The sequence below is a fragment of the Euleptes europaea genome, chromosome 2 (assembly GCF_029931775.1).
Source record: "Euleptes europaea isolate rEulEur1 chromosome 2, rEulEur1.hap1, whole genome shotgun sequence".
NCBI lineage: Eukaryota > Metazoa > Chordata > Lepidosauria > Squamata > Sphaerodactylidae > Euleptes > Euleptes europaea.
Genome location: NC_079313.1, coordinates 40,586,962 through 40,609,188, shown reverse-complemented (window position 1 = coordinate 40,609,188; position 22,227 = coordinate 40,586,962).

Below are 22,227 nucleotides of genomic sequence, written 5' to 3'. Positions count from 1 at the left end.
TGATCTCTATCGGAGATCTACCTGGTGGTTGACAACCCTAATAGCATCCCAGTGTGAAATACATATATATCATTTTTTTCATGAGAGGAATAAAGATTGACATTGTTAAGAACAATGCTTTGGATGGTAAAGCCATTCTCCATTGCCTTAGATTCATCAAAGAAACATAGACCACTTAAATAACTTGTGCATGCAAGGTATGGAGTCCACACCAGCAGGTCAAGGGTATAAATCTGCTATATTTGAACTGCAGCACAAAAATACTCAGCCAGGCATCCATTTTGAAATCAGGCCTTCACTACCCTTACCTTGCTCAGTACTATGCCTAGTCTGACTACTCAACAGCCACAGTATCTGCCAGTCAAATCTGCCAGGAAATTAAAAGGAACATATACTACAGTACAGAGATAAGTTTGTGCATGTGTGTTTTGCTTAGCTAATATGGATGTTTCTGCTTTCTTACTAGATTTTATGGAGTACCTATCACCACATACCATGCAATTAAAGTTATCTTCAGTTATTCTCGTGGCGTTTAGCACTACAGAGTATGAAAATGAAATCCAATTTCAGTACAACTTGCTTGCTCTAATCCTATATATGGATAAATTCTATTTTAACTTTAACTAATTTATGCAATCTTATTCAAAATATTCTAAACATTGTATAAAACATATAGGTTTCATTAGTCACATGATTATAACTGATTCAATCAATTTAATCATCTCTTAATTATATTTGTTAACATATACCCTCTACATACAACATAACATTATTGTTGATTAAGTTTATTCTTATTAACTCTGATGTTTTCACATAGAAAATAGTATATCCCTTGGATTCATTCCAAGTGTGGTATTTAAAATTATTTGTATTTCTGTATGAACTTCTTTCCAGAACTTCTTGACTTTTTTACAAGACTCCACATATGAAAAAATGCCCATTCATTCTCCTTACTTTTCCAACACAGTTCTCTGTATTCTTTGTTCATTTTCTGAATGTCTTTCTTTATGATATACCAACGGAAAAACATCTTATACCAACTTTCTCTTAAAGTTTGGCTAACCATGAATTTTATCACTTTGTAACATCTCCCATTGTTACATTGGTATCTCTTCTCCTAGATTCTACATCAATTTCACCATGCATGGTTTAACTTGTTCAGATTCAGTATCATATTTAAGTAACAATTTATAAATCCTTCCCATAAGATGCTCCTTTTGTTTTACAATCACATTTTCAAAATTAGTCTTGTCTTATTCCTTCTTTTGTTGTTTGGCATTCTTTTTAAAATTTTGAGACTAATAGAAAGTATTGTGCATTAATCATATCTTGATATGTTATATGATCATTCTGTTTCCATACAAATCTGTCATAATATGCTTCTATGGGAGACATTAATAATAGAATCATAGAGTTGGAAGAGACCACCAGGGCCATCAAGTCCAACCCCCTGCACAATGCAGGAAATTCACAACTTCCTCCCCCTCCACACCCCTAGTGACCAGAAGATGGCCAAGATGCCCTCCCTCTGAATAATGAGGGTGTAGGGCTTAGTCATTTTCTATTAAGCTCCCAAACCTTCAATAGACTTTCTCTAATTACATGTTCTGAATTTTCATCCCATTCCTGAGCATGGTGGGCAAAAGTTCTTTGGAGGCACGCAAGGGCCCGCGCTGGTGTCCGCTGGCACCCAGGCCACTTGCACCACCACAACCAGCACAGACTCCAGTGTTGGGCCTCACATGCTGGACTTCTTGTGCAGCCACGGCAGCACAGCCCTGGGATGCCAACTCGGCCTCTTGCCAGCATCCTGATGGTGCACATCCATGTGCCATTGTCCCAGGGGGCGTTCCCAGGGCATTCTGGGGGTGGAGCCAGCTTTAGGCAGCTTCCTAACCCCCATTCAGGCTGAGAATGCCCCCTTCACCCTTACTTGCATTTACACCACCATTTTAGGTGGCGTAGCCCCAAATGCTATGGAGCGGCTCCACAGGGCTTGCAAGTAAGGGCAGCTTTCTGCCTTTGTGGGGGCTCATCCTCCTTTGGAAGTGACACAGCTGTGCTGCATCCAGCCACCAGCGTAGCCCCTCCCCTCAGGAATGGGACGCCAGTCTTATTTTTGTCCCTGATGCTTTTTTGGACCATAAATGATAATGAAATCCTTATTTTATACCTGATTTTTCTAATTTCAACAATCTTGATTCAGGGTTCTTAATCCAATCTGTTATCCAAACTAGTCTGGCATCTTGATAATATAACTTTATATTTGAAAGAGCTAGATCTCCTCTCTTCTTCTTATCTTGTAATATTTTAAATCTAATTTTTGTCATTCCAAACAAAGTTATTTAACTGTTGTTGCCAGCTTTTTATTGTCCTATCGTCAAGGTAGATTGGAAGCATCTGGAAGATAAAATTTAGTTTGGGTAACACATTTATTTGTATGACTGATATTCTCCCTAGCCAGGAGTTTTTAATTTCAACCAACTTAATAAGTCCTTTTCAATTTTTAAATAGTCTTGCAGTAATTTGCGAAAGTTTTCTTCTAAGTTTCCTTTTCCAAAGTCCTTGACACCACGAAGCCTCAGATTTGCCTCTCTGCTGTGTACTTCTAATATTTCTTGAATAGATTTAAGGTTTATATATTTGATGTAGAGATTAAATGGTTTATTATGAAATATATAGATATGGTTAAGAGACATATGAAATGATATATGGATATTGGTTCTTGTAGGTTATCCGGGCTGTGTAACCGTGGTCTTGAAATTTTCTTTCCTGACGTATATGGATAGATTGTACAACATTGTAAAGCAAAGAAGGAAGAACAGACCAAAGTTAATGGGTCCAAAGAAAGTTAAAAGCATAGTACAAGAAATATATGAAGAAGAAGATTCAGACAGCATGGGAAAATACTTTATTGCTAACAACCCAACTTCAAGCATTAGTTAAACAAATGACAGGAATTGAAGGAAGACTACATACCAGTGTTCAACAGAGACCCGAATACAGGATTCCTTTGAAAGGGCAGGAGATACAAGGTGTAACACATAAGAATGTTGAGCACAAGGTACTATAATAACAATAGACCAGGAGGCCTGTGTTCACAACCCCATTAATCCATTCAACTCCCTAGGTAACCTTTTCATTTTCTCTTATCTTAACATACTGTCAGAGTTGTTATGAGGACAAAATAGAAGGCAACCATGTTGTGAGGATATGATTCACTGGGGGGACTCCTCTGCATTCATTTTGCCAGCCAAGTGTCCTGGAGTAGACAGCATCTAAAATCCCCTATGCCTTCTAGGTGTGTCCATTCCCTATGGGAGCTCAGCCAGACACCTCTTCTTTGGCAACTGACAGATCCTTTAAGAGGTCAACACTGGAGCAGTGCAGGCCTACAAAAGATCCACAACTCATCACAAGAAGGAAAAGCTTCCTCACAAGAGAATGGGCTGAGTAGTCTGTCAGTGGGAGAAACCCTGCCCACTTAGAGCCTGGGACTTGTTGGGCCTCTCTCTGAATGGTGAAATACATGTTGAGGTAGTCCTGCTTCCCAGTCTCCAACAACAGCAGGGCCCAGTGCAGGCCTGAGAAAAACCCAGAGCTGCTGGTGGCACATCCACCTGGGCCAGCCAGGATTGGCTGTAGAGACAGCCAGGCCCTACACAAGGTGTGCAGAAAATGCAGAATCAGACTCTGGTCCTATCAGTGGTACGGGCCTCTAGATCAGAAGAGATTCATGGCACCCTGGTAGCTGGGCAGCAGCCTGATGCTGGTCCACCTTGGTAAGTCCAGGGGTCTATGATCTGGACAAATGTACACCACCCTGAATTCCATGGGGAAAGGATAGGATAAAAATGTTACAGACAGATAAACATTCCCAGGCTGATGCAAGCAACTGAATTCCTTACTTATACGTGGATTGAACTCCCTACTTTGAATGCCTTTATGTTGCTGTTTGTAGCACTGTGCTGGGCAACTTACTGTCTGCTCAATAGCCACTTATACTACAAAGTAATTTCTCAGTTGTGCTTTGGGAGGTAAGTTTCATTTACCTCTGTGTTGAAAATCTGGAAAGAGCTTCTATGGGGGCCATTTAAATGGGAGCGTATGACACTATGGTGTTAAAACCGGAAGCACTGCAAATAGAAAAAGCAGCTGCAATTTGGCATAATGAATGAACACTGGGGTCCTGGGGAAACTGCTTATCCCACATCAGCCATACAACTGTACCTATCTGCAGTATAGGTATGCTGGTATTGCCTGTAGGCTGCCTGTACTTGTTGGATATGTAATGTATGCACATCCAGTTCTTATACATGACTCCATGCAGATGTGCTCTCATTCTGTTAAATGAAGCATTTCCCCCTGAGCTGAAATACATATTTCCTATCTCCCCATCAGATTATGTTACTTCCCTGCAACAGCATCTATCCTTTAAGCCTTTATCTGGTGTTAGACAAACCTTCTCTCAATACCCTAAGAGAAGATAAATTCTTCAAAAAGATTTATAGAGTAGCCAGGATAGCCCTACAGTAATCTCTGATGCATGTTCAAAAATTTGAACATGTTTGTGTAGCTACAGAGAGCAACTCCTTTGTCACTATCCAAAGAGCACTGAACTAATGTATATCCAGTGAGTTTTATAGTGACAGATGTGCCTGTTACACATTAGTGCCAGTCCAGATGTCAGTAATAAAATGGACTATGTGCTCTTTGCAGTAGCAGATACTCTCGATTCAGCTTATCTCTTCATTTCTCCTAAATGCCAGGAGATCTTCTGAATTCAAATAGCTTAATTAGGGATATGGTGTTCCTTCACTGTGTAATAAAACACAGGTGCTGCCTATTCCTTCCCTTATCTGTGCCAAATATTTTAGTATAGCATCATCCAAAGTTTCTAGGAACATTTAAAGAAATGCTGCATACCTCATGTCATAAATGTCAAGACGTATTTTCTAGTGCATTTTTTAAAAGGATAGATTTATGCTTGATAGAAAGCTAAGCCATTGGCCCTGGAAGTCGGGCTGTGCAAAATAAATAAATAAATAAAATTCGTAAAATTCGGGTTCGGGTTTATTGGTCCCGATTTTTTCAGGAAACCCGGAAAAAGCCGAATTCCCATACTAGTAAATATGGGAATTCACGTTATTTTTGGGTTTCCTGAAAATATTTGGCCATTAAAGCCTCTGGGGACTTTGCGGCTTTTTGCGGCTCATGGGGGGCATTTTTGCAAGTAGAGGTCCCCAATTTTCAGGGTATCTTGAAGGGCCTCTCCTTGCAAGAACCCCCAGGTTTGGTGAAGACTGGGTCAGGGGGTCTGATTTTATGGGGTCAGGAAGAGGTCACCCCCTCCTCCATACAAAAGCAATGCAAAAGACTATTTAGAGCTCCATCTCCAGACTCATCTCAACAGTTGCCCCAGGGGAGCATGGCAGGTCAGGGGAGGTGGAAGACAAGAAACAGAGAAAATGCTTGGAATCCCCGCTTCCCCCTCCCCTGGCAAGGTCCCCATTTTGGTTTCCATTTGCTGCACATGCTGGGAGAGCTCATCTCTCTAGTGCAGCAGCTGGTCAGCCTGCTCGACAATGCTGCTCTTGATGCACGGGTCACACATGGGTGCCAACATATAGACCGGCTGCTGGGCAATGGGCTGAAGATGAGTTGTCACCTCTGCACCTGCGCGCGCACTGCTGGAAGGTTCTCTGCACCCCCACCCAGAAGGTTGTCGGGTTGCCACCAGTGCGCAGTAGGGAGAGGTACCCATGCCGTGACTGCGGGCTACTCCAGAGGTCGGATGTGAAGTGCACAGTTCTTCCAGCAGCACAGGAAATCTCTGCCTCCACATATGCCCTGGTGGCCCTGTACAATGAGGGTATCATGGCCCTGCTCATCGTGGTGCAAGCAGGGAATGTGTACCAGGGAGCCAGGTCATGGCTCACCCTTTGGAAGCCAACATTCTCTACGATGCTGTAGGGCTGACTGTCAAGGGCAATCATCTCGCCAATGAGATGAGTGAACCTTCTCACGGCTGTCTTAACTCCACCTCTTGGTACCCTATTGGCACCACCCTCAGCACCTCAGGCAGAGTTGCTTGGCATCCCTTCCCTACCGGAGCCACTGCACTGCGTGCTGCGGGGAGAGCACGAGGTGAGGGCAATGATTGCCTCTCCCTTGTCTGACTCCTGGCCCCTTGGCCACCGGCACATCAGCCTCTCTCCCCCCACCCCAAAGAAGCACCATGTGGTGGTGCTTCTTCAGATGGTTCCGGAGTCTGGAGGTTGAGAGATGATGAAGTTCTCTTTTTAACTGACCAAGGCCCTACAGAGCTGACACGCTGCGAAACGTGTATCCTCTGCCACCTGGAAGTGCTTCCAGACCAAAGATGTGAGGGGGCACCCACGCGGACGGGCCACTGCAGTTGCCATGGGAGCATCCTGCCTAGAGGTGCTCAAGGCAGACACGCCGTGTCTAGGGAACACAGGGGGAGATTGTGGCGAGAGAAGGGTTTGAGATGGCCGCACCTCTGGGTGCACCTCCATCTCTTCCACTTGTGCCTCCTCCACCCTCTCCTCCTGTCTCCTCTTGGAAGGACTGCTTGGAGGAGGCCAGGTTGATGGTGAATCCAGTGACTGTGCAAGCTCCTCCACCACCCTCTTGGAAGTGGGGGTGAGCTCCGAAAGACTCGCATCCAAGAAGCTCCAAGAAGCTCAGCCCCAAGTCCTCCTCAGGCTGCTCCTCCTCCCCCTGCTGCTGCTGGCAAGGCTCAACAACATCAGGAGGAGAAGGGACAGCCTGAGCAGCAGACTCCTGCCAGTGCCAGCATCTGCTGTCACCTGTGCAGGTGGGGCAGCTTCAGAGACCCCTTCGACAAAGAGACTCCTCCACGAAATCTTGGATGGAGCTGCTCCTCGCACAGGTTGGGGGTGAGCCTCAGCTCTCCCCCTCCCCTCCACCCCTTTAGTCTTCTCCTTCGCTTTGACCCTGGGGTCCTTCTTATCTGCACCCCTGCCACTCATTGTTCCCCTGGGCCAAACTCTGGCTAACTGTAATGCGGGGAGGTTTAAGGGCCTAGCTAGCTGTCCTGGACTACTATCAGTCCCTTCCTAAAAACTTGTTATGAATCCTCCCACAAGAAAACTTTTTTTTTTTTTGCAAACAAAAAGAGGCCCTAACCTAAGGGCCCTAACCTAACCTTTTAAAGAACTACCTGGTGATCCTGGTCTAGAGACCTTTCTAAGTTTAACCTCTCACACTGTCTTGGAGATGGAATTAGGAAACTTTTTAAAAGGGGGAAGTACTATGCTGATATAAACCTTTTCTAACTCTGTGCTCCACTAAGGAATCCCCAAAGAACCAGGAGTTTTCTCTGCAAGGACACTCGTCCCTCGCTGTTGAATTGTAAATCTAATGCCGGCTGGGCACAATACAGACCAGGAGGCTTTCTATAACTTTTTTGAGCTATTTAACTATTTAGAATTCAATGTCCTTTGCACTTTTAAGGACCTAATAGAGCCCAATTGGTAGGAAACTGAACCCCTACAGCTATGGTTTAAATTTGAGGGGGCAATGTAGCCCAACAACTTCTAACAGGTCTTATTAATGGTGGTTGTGTGTCTGTGAAGTCACCCCACTAGACTACCCAGAGAGAAAGAATCAAATGAATCTGCCACTCAGACCAGGAGGAAAAGCTAGAACATACCCATCAACAGGCCAAGCCTTGCCAGGTGGCCTCCACCAAAATTAAAGTAGTGCCGGGGAATTACCTCTCTGTAAACAAACTCTCTCTAAACTATTGTCGAAGGCTTTCACGGTCAGAGTTCATCAGTTCTTGTAGGCTACCCGGGCTGTGTGACCATGGTCTTGGTATTTTCTTTCCTGATACTTCGCCAGCAGCTGTGGCAGGCATCTTCAGAGGAGTAACACTGAAGAGACACTGTCCTTCAGTGTTACTCCTCTGAAGATGCCTGCCACAGCTGCTGGCAAAACGTCAGGAAAGAAAATACCAAGACCACGGTCACACAGCCTGGATAGCCTACAAGAACCAATCTCTCTAAACAAAACCACACACCAAAGCCAAGCAGTCTCCCCCAAACCAAAGAATGAAAGCTGCAAAGGTGGCTCGCAGAATCCCACCCACCACCACACTTAAATCAGGAATTTAAAAGCAGGTAAGAAGAAGCAAGAAATAAACAGTATTGCAGTGGGACCCCCCCCCCCACTACACACACACACCCAAAGAATAAAACCAGGAAAGGCTTGCAATTAAATCCAACCACACTTAAACCAGGAATTTAAAAGCAGGTCAGAAGGAGCAAGAAATAAACAGTATTGCAATGCCCCCCCCCCCCGAAAAACCAAAGAATGAAAGCAGCAGAGGTGGCTGGCAGAATCCCACCAGCCACCACACTTAAATCAGGAATTTAAAAGCAGGTCAGAAGGAGCAAGAAATAAACAGTATTGCAATGCCCCCCCCCCCCCGAAAAACCAAAGAATGAAAGCAGCAGAGGTGGCTGGCAGAATCCCACCAGCCACCACACTTAAATCAGGAATTTAAAAGCAGGTAAGAAGGAGCAAGAAATAAACAGTATTGAAATTAAATTAAATCCCCCCCCAACCAACCAGTGCCTAGGGTTGCCAAGTACCAGGTGATGATAAGCAAGCCCCCGCCAATCCACCTGGGTGCCTGTCGACCAGCTGAGGTCAGCAGGCAATGCGTGCACGTGTGCCTACGCTGGTAGAGGACTGGCATGACCATTTCTCCGCAGCCATTGAGGAAATTGCACCCCGACACCCTCTTCACCCCCACCGAAACCGAGCCCCTTGGTACACTGAGGGGCTCCTTAGTATGAAGCGGGAGCTTAGACGGCTAGAGCGAGTTTGGTGGCGAACTCGCAACAAAGCTACAAGAGCATCTTATAGGACATTTATGAAAGCCTATGAGGTGGCACTGAAGGCTGCGAAGAAGGAATACTATGCAGCTTCAATTGCGTCCGCTGGCTCTCACCCAGCACATTTGTTTAGGGTAATTCGGTCCCTTACATCTTTAGACAACCAATCAAAATTTAGTTAATTCAATCCATAGCTGTGAGGCATTTGTGAGCTTTTTTGCGGATAAAGTCTTGTCACTCCGCCGTGACCTTCCTGCCAACTTTGATACAGTGAGTGAACTAGAGGCCCCTTGCCCGTCTTGTGGACCATGTTTAGATCACTTCAGGTGGCTTTCAGTGTCCGATGTTGACAGGATCCTGTCAGCTGTGAGGCCCACCACCTGCCTCTTGGACCCATGCCCTTCCTGGCTGATTAAAGCTAGCTGGGAAGCATTGCAGGCTCCCCTGGGGGAGATTATCAACTTGTCCCTGAGTTCAGGGGCTTCCCCTGGGGCATTGAAAGAGGCGGTGGTGCGACAGCTCTTGAAGAAAACAACTCTAGGTCTGAGGGATCTATCCAACTACCGCCCGGTATCTAATCTTTCATACCTGGGCAAGGTAGTTGAGAGAGCGGTCACTGAGCAGCTACAGGAGTTCCTTTATGAGACATTGGCACTAGACCCATTCCAGTCTGACTTCTGCCCTGGCCATGGGACGGAGACGGCTCTGGTTGCCCTTACAGACAATCTCCATCAACAGCTGGATCAAGGCAGGTCAGGGCTGCTGATACTCTTAGATCTGTCAGCAGCCTTTGACACTGTCGACCACGATCTTCTTGACCACTGCCTTGTCAATGCTGGGATTCAGGGCACAGCCCATCAATGGCTGTGCTCCTTCCTACAGGATCGGGGACATAGAGTGGCTCTCGGGGAGAGGGTTTCACAGCGACACCCTTTGGTGTGTGGGGCGCTGCAAGGCGCGATCCTCTCCCCAATGCTATTTAACATCTATATGCACCCCCTTGCCCAGATTGTCTGGAGTTTTGGGCTGAGGTGTCATCAGTATGCTGATGACACCCAGCTTTAACTGTTAATGTATGGCCATCCGGTCTTCGCCCCATACACAATGGCCAGGTACTTGGATGCTGTGACTGGGTAGTTGAGAAACAGCCGCCTGAAGTTGAACCCAGTGAAGACGGAGGTTCTGTGGCTAAGTCGGGGAGGTTTGGGGACGTGGTGCCAGCTCCCAGCTCTTGACAGTGTAAAATTAACACCTGCGCCTGCCGTCAAGAGCCTGGGTTTGATCCTTGATGCCTCTTTATCTATGGAGGCTCAGGTCACAGCCGTGGTCAAGGTGGCATTTTTCCATCTCCACCGGGCTCAGCAGCTGGTGCCTTACCTCTCCCGCCCAGATCTAGCCACGGTTATCCATGCGACGGTCACCTCTAGGCTAGACTACTGTAACTCGCTCTACATAGGGCTGCCCTTAAGACTGACCTGGAAGCTCCAGCTGGTACAAAATGTGGTGGCAAGGCTCCTTACTGGGGACTCGCCCTGAGATCATATACAGCCAGTGCTCCAACAACTGCACTGGCTCCAGCTGGAGCATAGGATCAGGTTCAAGGTGCTGGTTTTAACCTTTAAAGCCTTACACGGTCTGGGACCTTTGTATCTTTGGGACCGTCTTTTTTGGTATACCCCCTGAAGAGCATTACGCTCTGCTGATAACAACTTGTTGGTGGCCCCTGACCTGAGGAGCGTGCGGCTGTACTCGACCAGGACCAGGGCCTTTTCGGCCCTGGCTCTGGCCTGGTGGAATGCTTTGCCTAATAACATCAGGGCCTTGCGAGACCTGAAAGAGTTCCGCAGGGCCTTTAAGACAGAGCTATTCCACCAGGCCTATGGTTGAGCACAGCCACAGGTGAGATCAAGTGAGACCAGTGCTGGCCTCCCTACTCCTTCCCCCCTTCTTCTTAACTTACAATCAATGTACTGGGGGGTAGCCAACCTAGTCTTAGGTATTAATTGATGGTCAGCATTATCTGTGACAGTGGACACTTTACTCATATGGCAGCCATTGTTTTATAATTAAGGGAATGGTTTTAATGGTTTTATATATTTTATAGTCATAGTGTAAGATTTTAAAATGCTGTAACCTGCCCTTGGCTGGGGGCGGGCGGGCTAGAAGAATGAAAATAAAATAAAATAAAAATATCCAATCCACAATGCCCAATTCATGAATCATAGAAAAGTTACAAAGTATCCTACAGTATACGATCTATAGAGTATTCACCCCAAAATGTAAAAAAAGAAATACATATGACATAAAAGTTACCAAGATGAACAAAAAAGAGGAAAAATATCTCTATGAACTAACCACCATCTGTGCAACAAAACTATTCCCAACCCAAAACAAAAACAAAAAAAGAAAGATTATAAATAAGCAAATTCCACCATTTTTTTTAGTTTTGCAGAAAATTTTGAAAGAACAATAAACATGGGGGGGGGGAGGGTTAAAACTCCCCCAAATTAATAGAAGCAGCACCTGTAACTTAAGAAATGAATTCCTTCTGTGGCCATCGCTAGGCTTAAGTTTAAGTTTATTAATACGGTCGACTGACCAATCACGTGCCAACACATCAAATTTTCCAGACACAATAGTTTTGCACCGCAGAATCATAGACTGCCCGTACATATAAAAGTGTAAGGTCAATAAAAGCAACCCCTGGTTAAAATTATCTCATTAAAATTGATAAAATTGTAAAATATTATAGCAATCATTCTCTAATAAAGCTCAGCATATTTTAATAGCAACAGCGCAGAACTTGGAGCGTAAGCTGAGGGTCTTCTCCTAATAGGAGCTTCTTTGCCAAAAGCTCAACTGACTCATCAGGGAATTTACCAAGTAGGGGGGAAATAAGCTTTGATCTAACTTCGTGGTAGAATGGGCAACATATTAGTGCATGTTCAATGGTTTCAATATCCCCTATTCCACATGGACATAACCTCTCTGATCTACGAATCTTCTTATATTTCCCTTCTAAAACAGCCGATGGTAGGGCCTGGCATCTGGCAAGGGTAAAGGCCTTCCTATAATTAATAGACTCAAGATGATAAAAATAAGCTGCAGGTGGGCCATTGCTAGGCAACCACAGCAGCATTGTCAGTGTTCAAGTTTTGGTTTCTGTAAGTAAAAAGTGGGAGAATAAGGCCATTTCCAGGGCTGTTTTGGTGTTCAAGGGAGAATTCATTGAGGCCAGGTAAATTGATACCACCTAACTTACATGACTCACCCTGGCTCACCTGCTTGCTACTGTTCAGCAGCAGCCATCCCATCAAAGCCAATATCAGCCAGACTTTCAGGCTAGGATCTTAGAGACCCAGGTTTGACTCCCCTCTCTGCTGTGGAAGCTCACTGGATGGTCTTGGGCCAGTCACACACACTCAGTCTAACCTACCTCCCAGGGTTGGTGTGAGAGTAAAATGGAGGACGGGAGAACAATTTAAGTTGCTTTGGGTCCCCATTGTGGAGAAAGGCGTATAAATGAAATAAAAATAATAAATACAGCTGAAGGTGGGGGAGGAGATAAAAAGTAGGTTGGATGGTAGATGGAAATAAGAGGAGGGAAAGCAAAGAAAGGTGAGGATATGGGGGCTGCCAGGAGGAGAGAAAGAGGAAATTGTGTAAGGAGGGAGATATTGGGGAAAGTCAGATTCCCCCACAAGTCCTTGCAGGTACCTCACTGTGCAGTTGGACCCAGCTTGGTTGGTACCCCACAAGTTGGCCCAAACCTGTGGCTGGCATTGCACAACTGGGCCAGACTTTTCCCTAAGAAAGGCTGCCAGGGAGTGAAGGAGGGAAAGCTGAAAACAGCAGACAGCTAAAGGTTGGTTGACTGGTGGGTGGAAAGGAGAGAAAGAAACAGGGAAAGCTGTGGATATTGATGCTGCCAAAACAGAAGAACACACTGTCTATGCAAGCCCAGACCATGTAGACTTACTGGCTGCAGGTAGGGAAGGATGAGCCGTGTGTCCTGGTGCTGTCCACCTCTGCCTCTCCTCTGGAGTTCTCCCATAATTGTAGGCTGATGGGCAGGGAGGTGAAGCAGGAGCCACTGCCACCCACAACATCAGGCAGGCAAGCGGGTGGGGGAGATGCTACTCCCCCACACCAAGCAGCAGGGAGAATGAGAGATGGGTGGGTGGATGGACAGCTGGGCAGCCTCACTGGAAGCATGCGGGCAGCCTGGTGAGGTGACCCTCCGTTGCCCTCCCCCTCTCTCAGCCAATACCTCAACTGAGGCAGCAGTTCTGGAGGTGGATGGGTGGGTGACAAGGAGGGGTGCCTCTATTGCCATCTCCACCATCCCCCCTTTGCCACCAGACCTGGGAAGAGGGGTGGGCAGGAAGGTGGGGAGGGTGGCAGGGAGGGGATGGCCATGTGAGATCCCCTCCAGAAAGCTTTTTGGTGGGTGGGGGAGCAGGAAGCCGGCTAGATATATTTCATGATTTTTGAGCCCTTTGAATAAGGTGCAGGGGAGGGGGGGGGACTCTATTTAAAATGAATGAATAGATGTTTCTTTGAATACTCTTTTATTCCTTTTAAACAAACAAAAAATCTCTTTTGACTAATCCCTCGATGTTTGCCCCTAGAAGAACTAGTCAACAATGGACATTTTAACACACCATGCATTTCTGCATACTTAATCATTCATCAAAGCAGGATTTGATTGGCAGGCTCACTTGCTGTTGAGCTCAAGTCCCCCTACTTTACAAAAAGACCTATAACTCCTTAGGCAAGAAGCGTGACTGAAACACCTGGTTTTCTCTTATAATTATTCTGCCTTTAATGGAAAAAAGAGAGAATGACACTCATTTTCATGTCTACTGCAAAGAAAGGGAGAAATCATCCCTACATGGTGTCAGAAATATAAACACACTAAACCTGTCGAAGGCTTGACATGAATTCTTGCGTAAAGCAGGTCAGAATGAAAGTGGGTTGCTTAATAGTAGGGTTAAATCTGACACTTTTTTATGAGCAAAAATAATGAAATGACTTATTTCGCTACATCATATCATCATGGATATATCAAGGCAAATCGCTGGCCTTATGGTGCTTGCTCTTCAACTTGTCTCTCTACCTTTCTGATCCCTCTTTGAAAATTAATGGGACTCAATCTGAAGCCAGTTTTGAAGCACATGAATGACAGATCTAATAAAAGCTTTCCCTTCAATTCCAAACTGGGACACACTCACAAATGTGTATAGATTAACCAAGTTCTGGTAGGTATAAATAAAAACCTCGGCTAGTAGGTATAAATAAACACCCTGGCTTTTTATAGCAGTCACAGCAAAATCCCACCTAGATCTCTGAATCAGGGCAAGCCACAGTTGATTTAACAAGGATGAACTCTGTGACCTCAGATCATGAGCAGACTAAGGTCACTGGTCTCTCAAGATATTCTTCTGTCCATTGAAAAAGGAATTCAAGGATGAATTGCCTTGCTGGATCAAGTCCATTGAGGCCAAAATTGTGTTTCCAAAAGTGGCCAAATAAATATTTCCAAAAGCTATGAATAGGGCATGATGGTGAAGGTCCTTCCCTCCTTACCTGTCCCCAACAGAGAGGTAGTTTCTGTGTACATGCAAGTGCCATTTAACTATCAAGATTAATGGCTGTTGATCGACCTGTTCACCATTTTGAAATTATAGTGAACATCATCATATCTTCCTTGAATGAATTTCAGAAGTTAATTATATGTGTAAAGAGGTATTTCCTGCCAATGTAATTTATTGGGTAATCTGAAGTAGGGGTGCCATTTACTCATATTTGACGGGCAAGCCCTGTTGCCTGCCAGCACTCAATGGTTCACTAGGAGAAAATGTGTGTGTGTGTGACCCTGCAAAGTTATTAATTGCTAGATAACTTGAAGTGGTATCATCATGTTGCTAGACACTCGTAAAAAGCAAAGAGTGTCAGGGAAATGCTAGAGTGCCCCATGACACTGTGATGTCACTGCTGATTATGCTGCTAGAAATGATGTTGCTACGTCATGGGGCACTGTTCTGGTGAGTATCTGTCCCCCAGTCTTATGGGGATTGCTGATCCAGAGCTGGCTGATCCTAATCCTGAATTCCACTATTATGAGAAAATGACAAAAAGAACACTACCCCTACTAATTTAGGTTGTTTCTTAACCCAGAAAAATGCTTCTCAAAACTGCTTACAACAATTAAACATTCCTCTGATGGAAGGTTTCTTAGAATGGAGGAAGACTTCAAATTTAGCTAAGCAGAGTAGTTCAATTAAAGTGAATAAAAACCAAAAAGCAACAACTGAAAATAACAAAGAACTGTGGCCTGAGAATAGAGAAACCTCCTAGCTCTCATGACTATTGACGTGATGCAGTGGTTACTCAGCAGCTACTTCAGGGAGCAAGGCATTATCCAGGGGTTGTACTTCAAAGGGACCACATTGGGCAGAAGACCATTTGAGTAATTTTCTTGTTTTTAAACTTTGTAAACCACCTTGGATTCCAGTATTAGCAGAAAGGTGGGGTCTACATGCTCCAGAGAAATAAAATCCCAACCAGCATAAAAATAAGCTGTAAAAGAACCAAATTGTTCCCCAAACCAGTCTAAAATCCATAAAACAGAGTTAGCCAAATGAAGCAACTACAAATAAAACACAAGGTAGTATTAAGAGGTATTAAAATGACCCAGGAAAAACTTAGCTATAAGCCCAGGCCAATTCCACAGATGAGGTACCATGACTGATAAAACCCTGTCTCCTGGAGGCACCCACTCTCTGGGTAGAGGTATACAGACCAGGCTTGAAATTAAGATATTAACTGGCAGGGAAACTGATATGGAAGAAGTGTAAACCTGCAGGCTGTAAACCTCTTAGGGCTCTGATTAAAAACAAAACAAAAACGAATTATTTGATTTTTTAAAAGACTGAAACAGAAGGAAGCCAGGGTAGATCTCAGTACAGAGGATACATGATCCTTCCATCCAACCCCCAACAATAGCCTGGTCACGGAATTTTGTACTAATTGAAGCTCCTGTACAGTCTTCAAAAGCTGCCCTATGTAGAGCAACTCTCCACTATACAGTTTGTCCTCTTTTATTCTAAACTTCAAATGCGTTCAGAAAAGTTAGCCTTTTCTTTGTAGGAAAAAAGAAGAAGCTCTGACTCCTTGATCATTTCATTGTCCTTCTGTATTTTTTCTTGAGGAAATGAACAGGAGGTGTTCTTGCATAGTTCCCATTCATTTCAATGGGGCCAGTGCTGAAGACCTTCCCAGTGGGCTGTGCTCAAAGTCAGAAGACCTTCCCCCCCCCCTATGAGAGTCTATTGGTTTTTTTGAGAATATTATAAAACAAAACATTTGGCAAATACAGAACTAGTCCTTCACATTGTGTTTATGAAATATGTCCTTGGAGCTGCTGTGTCATAAATCTAAGATTCTATCTAAATACCTTGTACATGGTATCACTGAAGGCCCTTTAGTAAAACTCCAGATTGTATTGCCTGAGATTTAAGATTTATATGAAGTCATCTTGCTACAGCCTCACAGAACAATCCTGAACCTAGCCCTTTTCAGGATTATTCTGTTGACCACCCCTATATTCTAACAGTTAGGGGATCCAGGTCTACCACCATAGTAGGAGACCTCCTGGGTCATGTGCTCTTTATTCCCGACTGCAGCTTGACAGGATGGTATGGGAAAAATGGGGGAGTAGGGATTTTGCATTGCACCAACATATGTCACTTCTGGCATGAAACCAAAAATGACATCATAGCACCAGTGCACTCTTTAGAATTCACCCAAAACAAATCCTAGAGTGACACCCTGATGTGATGATGTCACTTTTGTTTTTGTGCCAGAAGTGATGTTGCACATCACAACAATGAATACCTTGCCCCACCACTCAAATTCTTTCACCAAGGTGCCAACGAGGACTGGCATCCTTACTAACAATGAAAGTTGTTGCAGCCTACAGTTCAAATAAGAAAGCTGAGTCATGAAGTCAAATGGTTAAGAATTCCGAAGTACTAACACTGGCAATACCTGCTAGCCAGTTAATTTGGTTCTTTCCCCTCTTTTGATGGCATGCTAGTTAGGAAGATAGAATCAAATCCCTAGGCATAGGAGTATTAAGACAGATTCTTGTTCTTCTGTATGTTTATTAATTCTACCTTTAATAAGAGTTTGTACCAGCCATTAGGCTAAGGCTTGTAATTTCCTGGCTCCCCCCTCCCCAGGGATGATGTGGTTAGAGATGAGGTACTACTTATTTTGCTTCTGCATGCATGCAGACTGCAGATGAACTCAGACATAATGTTTATAGAATGCCAGTGCCAGTTTAACATTTTTGTATTTCACAATATTTAATTCAGATGTTCCTCTCCTTCTTCAGGGTCTCAAAAAACAGTTAAGAGTTGGTTAAAGAGGAAAAGATGGGGAGAAATAAGGCAGTTGACCTCCTTAAGATTTCATAGTATTATTGAGGGAGACATTTGGGCTAGGGGGAATTGTTTAACTCTCTCATGATACCTTTGAAGCCCCCGCCAGGTTCCAGATATTGAAAAGCATAATTCATAAGTGTGCTTACTCAGAATATATGATTCTAGTAAAATTGTTGGGATGGCAACCTAAATCTTCATGACTGCGCCAATACTGTTACTAATTAGCTGTAATGGATGTAGGCTGGTGGTCCTCAATCTTTCCTAATCTGGGACGTATCTTTCACCCTTGGTTGGCAATCTGTGCTTAAAAAAAAAAGCCTTTCCAACTCCTCATCTTGACAGGTGGCATGGTGTCCTTGCTTTCTACACATGTGCACTAGTAACAGGTCCTTCCAGAAGCACAGCAAAACCTGCTTGCTTTGTAGGGGATCATGGCCCAATAGGTGGGGCTCTACAACCCACCTGAGGGTCCTGACACATGGGCCGAAGAGCAATGATATGGGTTGTATTAAATTAGGGTTCAGTCATATGAGGGACACATGTTGAATCAAATATAGAAAATAGAAAACGTGGCAACAAACTGAGCTCTGATAAAAACAGGTTTTGGTCACATATGTCCTGTCAGAGCAACATGATGAATGGGAATATTCAGGGCTTTTTTTTGTGTGTGTGTGTGATAGTACTCACTGGTACTAAGTACCAGCACCATTTTTCAGGGGCAGCAAACCAACAGTTGAAGAGTTTAGTGAACGTTTGGAAAGGTGACTAGAAATAAAATCAGAATGACCCTAGATCCACTCTCACCACTGCTTTGAACTCACAGGCAGCCTTAAGTTAACCAAGCCACAACTTCTTAGACTGCTGTTTACATGGGGTACATGGGTTTTGGGGGTACATTTTTGGGCTGGGTATACCTGAATGTAGACCCCTATGGTTAATGTTGTATAACAAAGAAAAGTACAACATTTGAGACAGTTTCACACTGACCTCAGAAGTTAGGTGAATAATTCAAAGACTCTTTAAAAGAACAGAAGCTGGTATGCAAGAGTTGCAGCCATGGCAAGTTAACAGATTCCATCATAATAAAACAGCCTGTGACTGGCATAGAAATTCAAAGCTGCTAAAAAGATTTTTAGTAGATGTGGATTTCAATTTAGACAAAGCAGTTAGAATGTGTTGGGCATCCACAATTAGGTTAAAATGAATAAAAGGAAAACCAGATGCTACAGACTGATCAGTAAGCAATAGAAGCAGAAAGCAAGACTCAAGGCAAGAAAAAAAGAAAAGTCTAGGTAGACACTGTAAGAAGACATACGAGGGGGGTATGCAAGTAGGATTTCACAAGGTCTTTCACAAGGCTGCAATTTGTGCAAAAGATATTATTTTGCTAGAGTCTGCAATGAGGAGCATCAAGAACAAAGCAGAGTGTTGGTTCAGATGTTATGCCACGGGGGCCTGCTACATCATTATTGGCTACCATGCACTCTTCACATAAATTTATTTATTTAAAACATTTCGATTCTGCCTTTGTACCCAATTCAGGTTCCCAAAGGTGGAAAAAAAATAACAAACATTAAAAAAACCATTTAAACACACATACACATAATATTTAAAATAATTAAAACATAATGTGAACACATAAATACACAAACAGGGTGGAGGGCTAATAAAAGTTAGTCTTGACCCACTAATGGTAGACAATGATAGAGGAAAACAGATGAATCTGAAAGTTTCGGTGAATTCCGAAGCACAGAGCTCTTTCACATAGCGCCAGACCATGGCCTGGCATAACTTTTGTACCAACAGACTGTGATAAATCAAATGAGAGGCTGCTGGGCAACAGTGGAAACTGCTGAAAAATTACATGTTTGTGCAACAGCTGAAGAGACTGAAAGGAACTAGTGGGCAATTACATGGAAAACCAGTAAACCCATCAATTAACAGGTACAGGGTCACAGATAAATGTTATTTCTTGTGTTATAGGCTACAGTGAAAACCGCCATGTATAGGAAGTCAAGTGAAAACTTATGAGCTTAAATAATTCCCACCAAAAGTGTATGTGAACTGAAATAAATGTGAAAGAAGCTGAACTGAGATGATTTGTAGTGGTCACAGAGAACAAAGCAACCACTTCTGTGTCTGAAAACAAGTAACACCTTAGATTTTATCAAATGTGTGTGTGTGGGATACGCAGGTCAGAGAATACCTGTATGAATAACAATAGCAAGAGGAATTTGAGAGCATAGGCAATCTGTCAACTACCAAATGAAAGCTAATTGGCCTATCAAAGGTGTCCTAGAAAGTCCCACCGGTCTTACAATACAGACTAAAGATGTGATGAACTGTTTTGTAGTCGCTGGATTTTTTTAAGGTAATAGAATCTATAGAAGATGTGGACTCCAGTAAGATCAGAAAATAAAGATGAGACTATGATTGTGTCTAGATCCAAAGGAACTGAACACATACATTAAAAGGAAACCTGCCAGTAGGGTTGCTAACCTCTAGGTAACAGCTGGAGATCTGCTATTACAACTGATCTCCAGCCGATAGAGATCAGTTCACCTGGAGAAAATGGCCACTTTGGCAATTGGACTCTATGGCATTGAAGTCCTTCCCCACCCCAAACCCCACACTCCTCAGGCTCTGCCCCAAAGAACCCCTGCCTGTGGTGAAGAGGGACCTGGCAACCCTACCTGCCAGTAAGGATGATATGGCTGGTGTTATATAGTTCTAGGTTCACCAATTGGCTTTTAGCAGATCTCACTAGATAGACAGAATGCAGTACTGCACAGTTTTAATTATTCTTTTGGTTATGTTGTTTTTACAGAATGCCTTGGGGTTAAAATAAACTGAACTATTAGGGAAATGAAGCAGGTATCTGCAGTTACTACCTTATTGATAATACTTAAATTTGGGGTGAAAATGGAGAAATCTAACTAAAGTTTCAGGTAGTTTTGGAAAGGGATAGAGATGCAGATCTAAAAGGGAAATTTAGCAGAAAGCAGAAATGGAAATTTAAAGTCTGGGGAAGTTACACATTTAACTGAAAGACACCAGTTTTGGGTTCCACAATTTAAGAAGGATGTTGACAAGTTGGAGCGTGTCCAGAGGAGGGCAACCAGAATGGTCAAAGGTCTGGAATACATGCCCTATGAGGAGAGACTTAAGGAGCTGGGTTTGTTTAGTCTGGAGAAGAGAAGGTTAAGGGGTGACATGATAGCCATGTTTAAATATTTGAAAAGATGTCATGTTGATGAGGGAACTAGCTTGTTCTCTGTTGCTCCAGAGACTAGGACATGGAGTAATGGATTTAAACTAAGAAAAGTGATTCCACCTAAACATTAGGAAGAACTTTCTGACAATGAGGGCTGTTCGACAATGGAATGCGCTGCCACAGAGGGTGGTGGAGTTCCCGTCTTTGGAGGTCTTTAAGCAGAGGCTGGATGGCCATCTGTCGGGAGTGCTTTGATTGTGGGATCCTGCATGGCAGGGGGTTGGACTGGATGGCCCTTGGGTCTTCCAACCTTGTGAACTTGTAAACTCAATGACTATGGTAATCAGATAAACACCCACAGAATATAGGCTCTCTCAAATATGCCATCACGAAAAGATAAAAGAGGGTCTAAAAAGGTTATTAGGAATGATGAATATTGTGGGAAGATTTATACCAAGATTTGCAGCCAAACTATGAGCTTTACTGAAAAGGAAATGCTCAGCAGTCATGAGATGCAGACCTGCACAAGGAACTTGAAACACTGAAGTAATTAATAATTATTAATTATTTTAGTACTTCTGTATTAAAATACATTTTGTAATAAAAGGCAAGCCACATTAGGGAACTGGCACAACGTTGTTGCAAAAATGCAAACACTCTTGGGGATTAGAGCCCTCAGAGGCACCAAAAGCCAATATGTACAAATAGAAAAGAAGCCTTTGTCTTTGGACTCCTTGGGTTCCAAATACAACTCACTGCCCACTGTGTACTTCTCTTAAATAGATAACTTCTACTTTCCTTCTGGGGGTGGCTAAATGCCTCCCATGCCTATTTTTCCATCGGAGAATCCTGTTGAGGGTGGAGAGATCTCACCACAATTGGATAAGTAGCTTTCTAGGTGGTACAGCATCCATTAAAAAATCCCAAGCTTAAATTTAATTATCTATATAATTAGGATCCTTCTTTCTGCCTTACTGAAATTTGGTATGGGGGGATAGCATGGGCAAGGGGTACAATCAAGTTGGATGGAAAATAAAGATGGCATGGGAATATGTGATGGACTAAAAAAACAAAAGAAATAAAAACAAGTATAATGATGGCCTGTGTCCAAAGTCACTGAGTTCTGCCCACAGAACAGAACTTTTATACTTTCCTATCCTGATGCAGCCAACTGTGCTCCCTCATGTTGCCTTGAGGTTCAAGGGATACCCAGGAATACCAGAGGGTATAATGTGAGGGGTTGCATTGGGAGTAGTGAATTGGCAAAAGTGCCTTTCTACTGATGGAAAACAAGTGTTGGATCCAACCACAATGTAATAAAAATCAGATAAATTTTTGAAACTAAAATTATTATTTTTTTGCTGTCATGTCACAGCTGACTTATGGTGACCCCAGAGGGCTTTCAAGGCAAGAGACATTAAGAGGTGGTCTGCCATTGCCTGCCTCTATGTAGCAACCACTGGTATTTTTGGTGGTCTTCCATCCAAATACTAACCAGGGCCAACAAACAAAAAAGGTACATGTCCTAAAACAGAAAGGCTAAATAGGACTTCTGCACAGTCTGAGAAAAAACACTCCATTGAAGTAAATGGAGATTTCTTCAATTTCAGCTATGGGCTATGGATTGTAGGTGAGGTGTGTTGGCTTGGACTGTTAGATGCCATTCTTTCTTCCC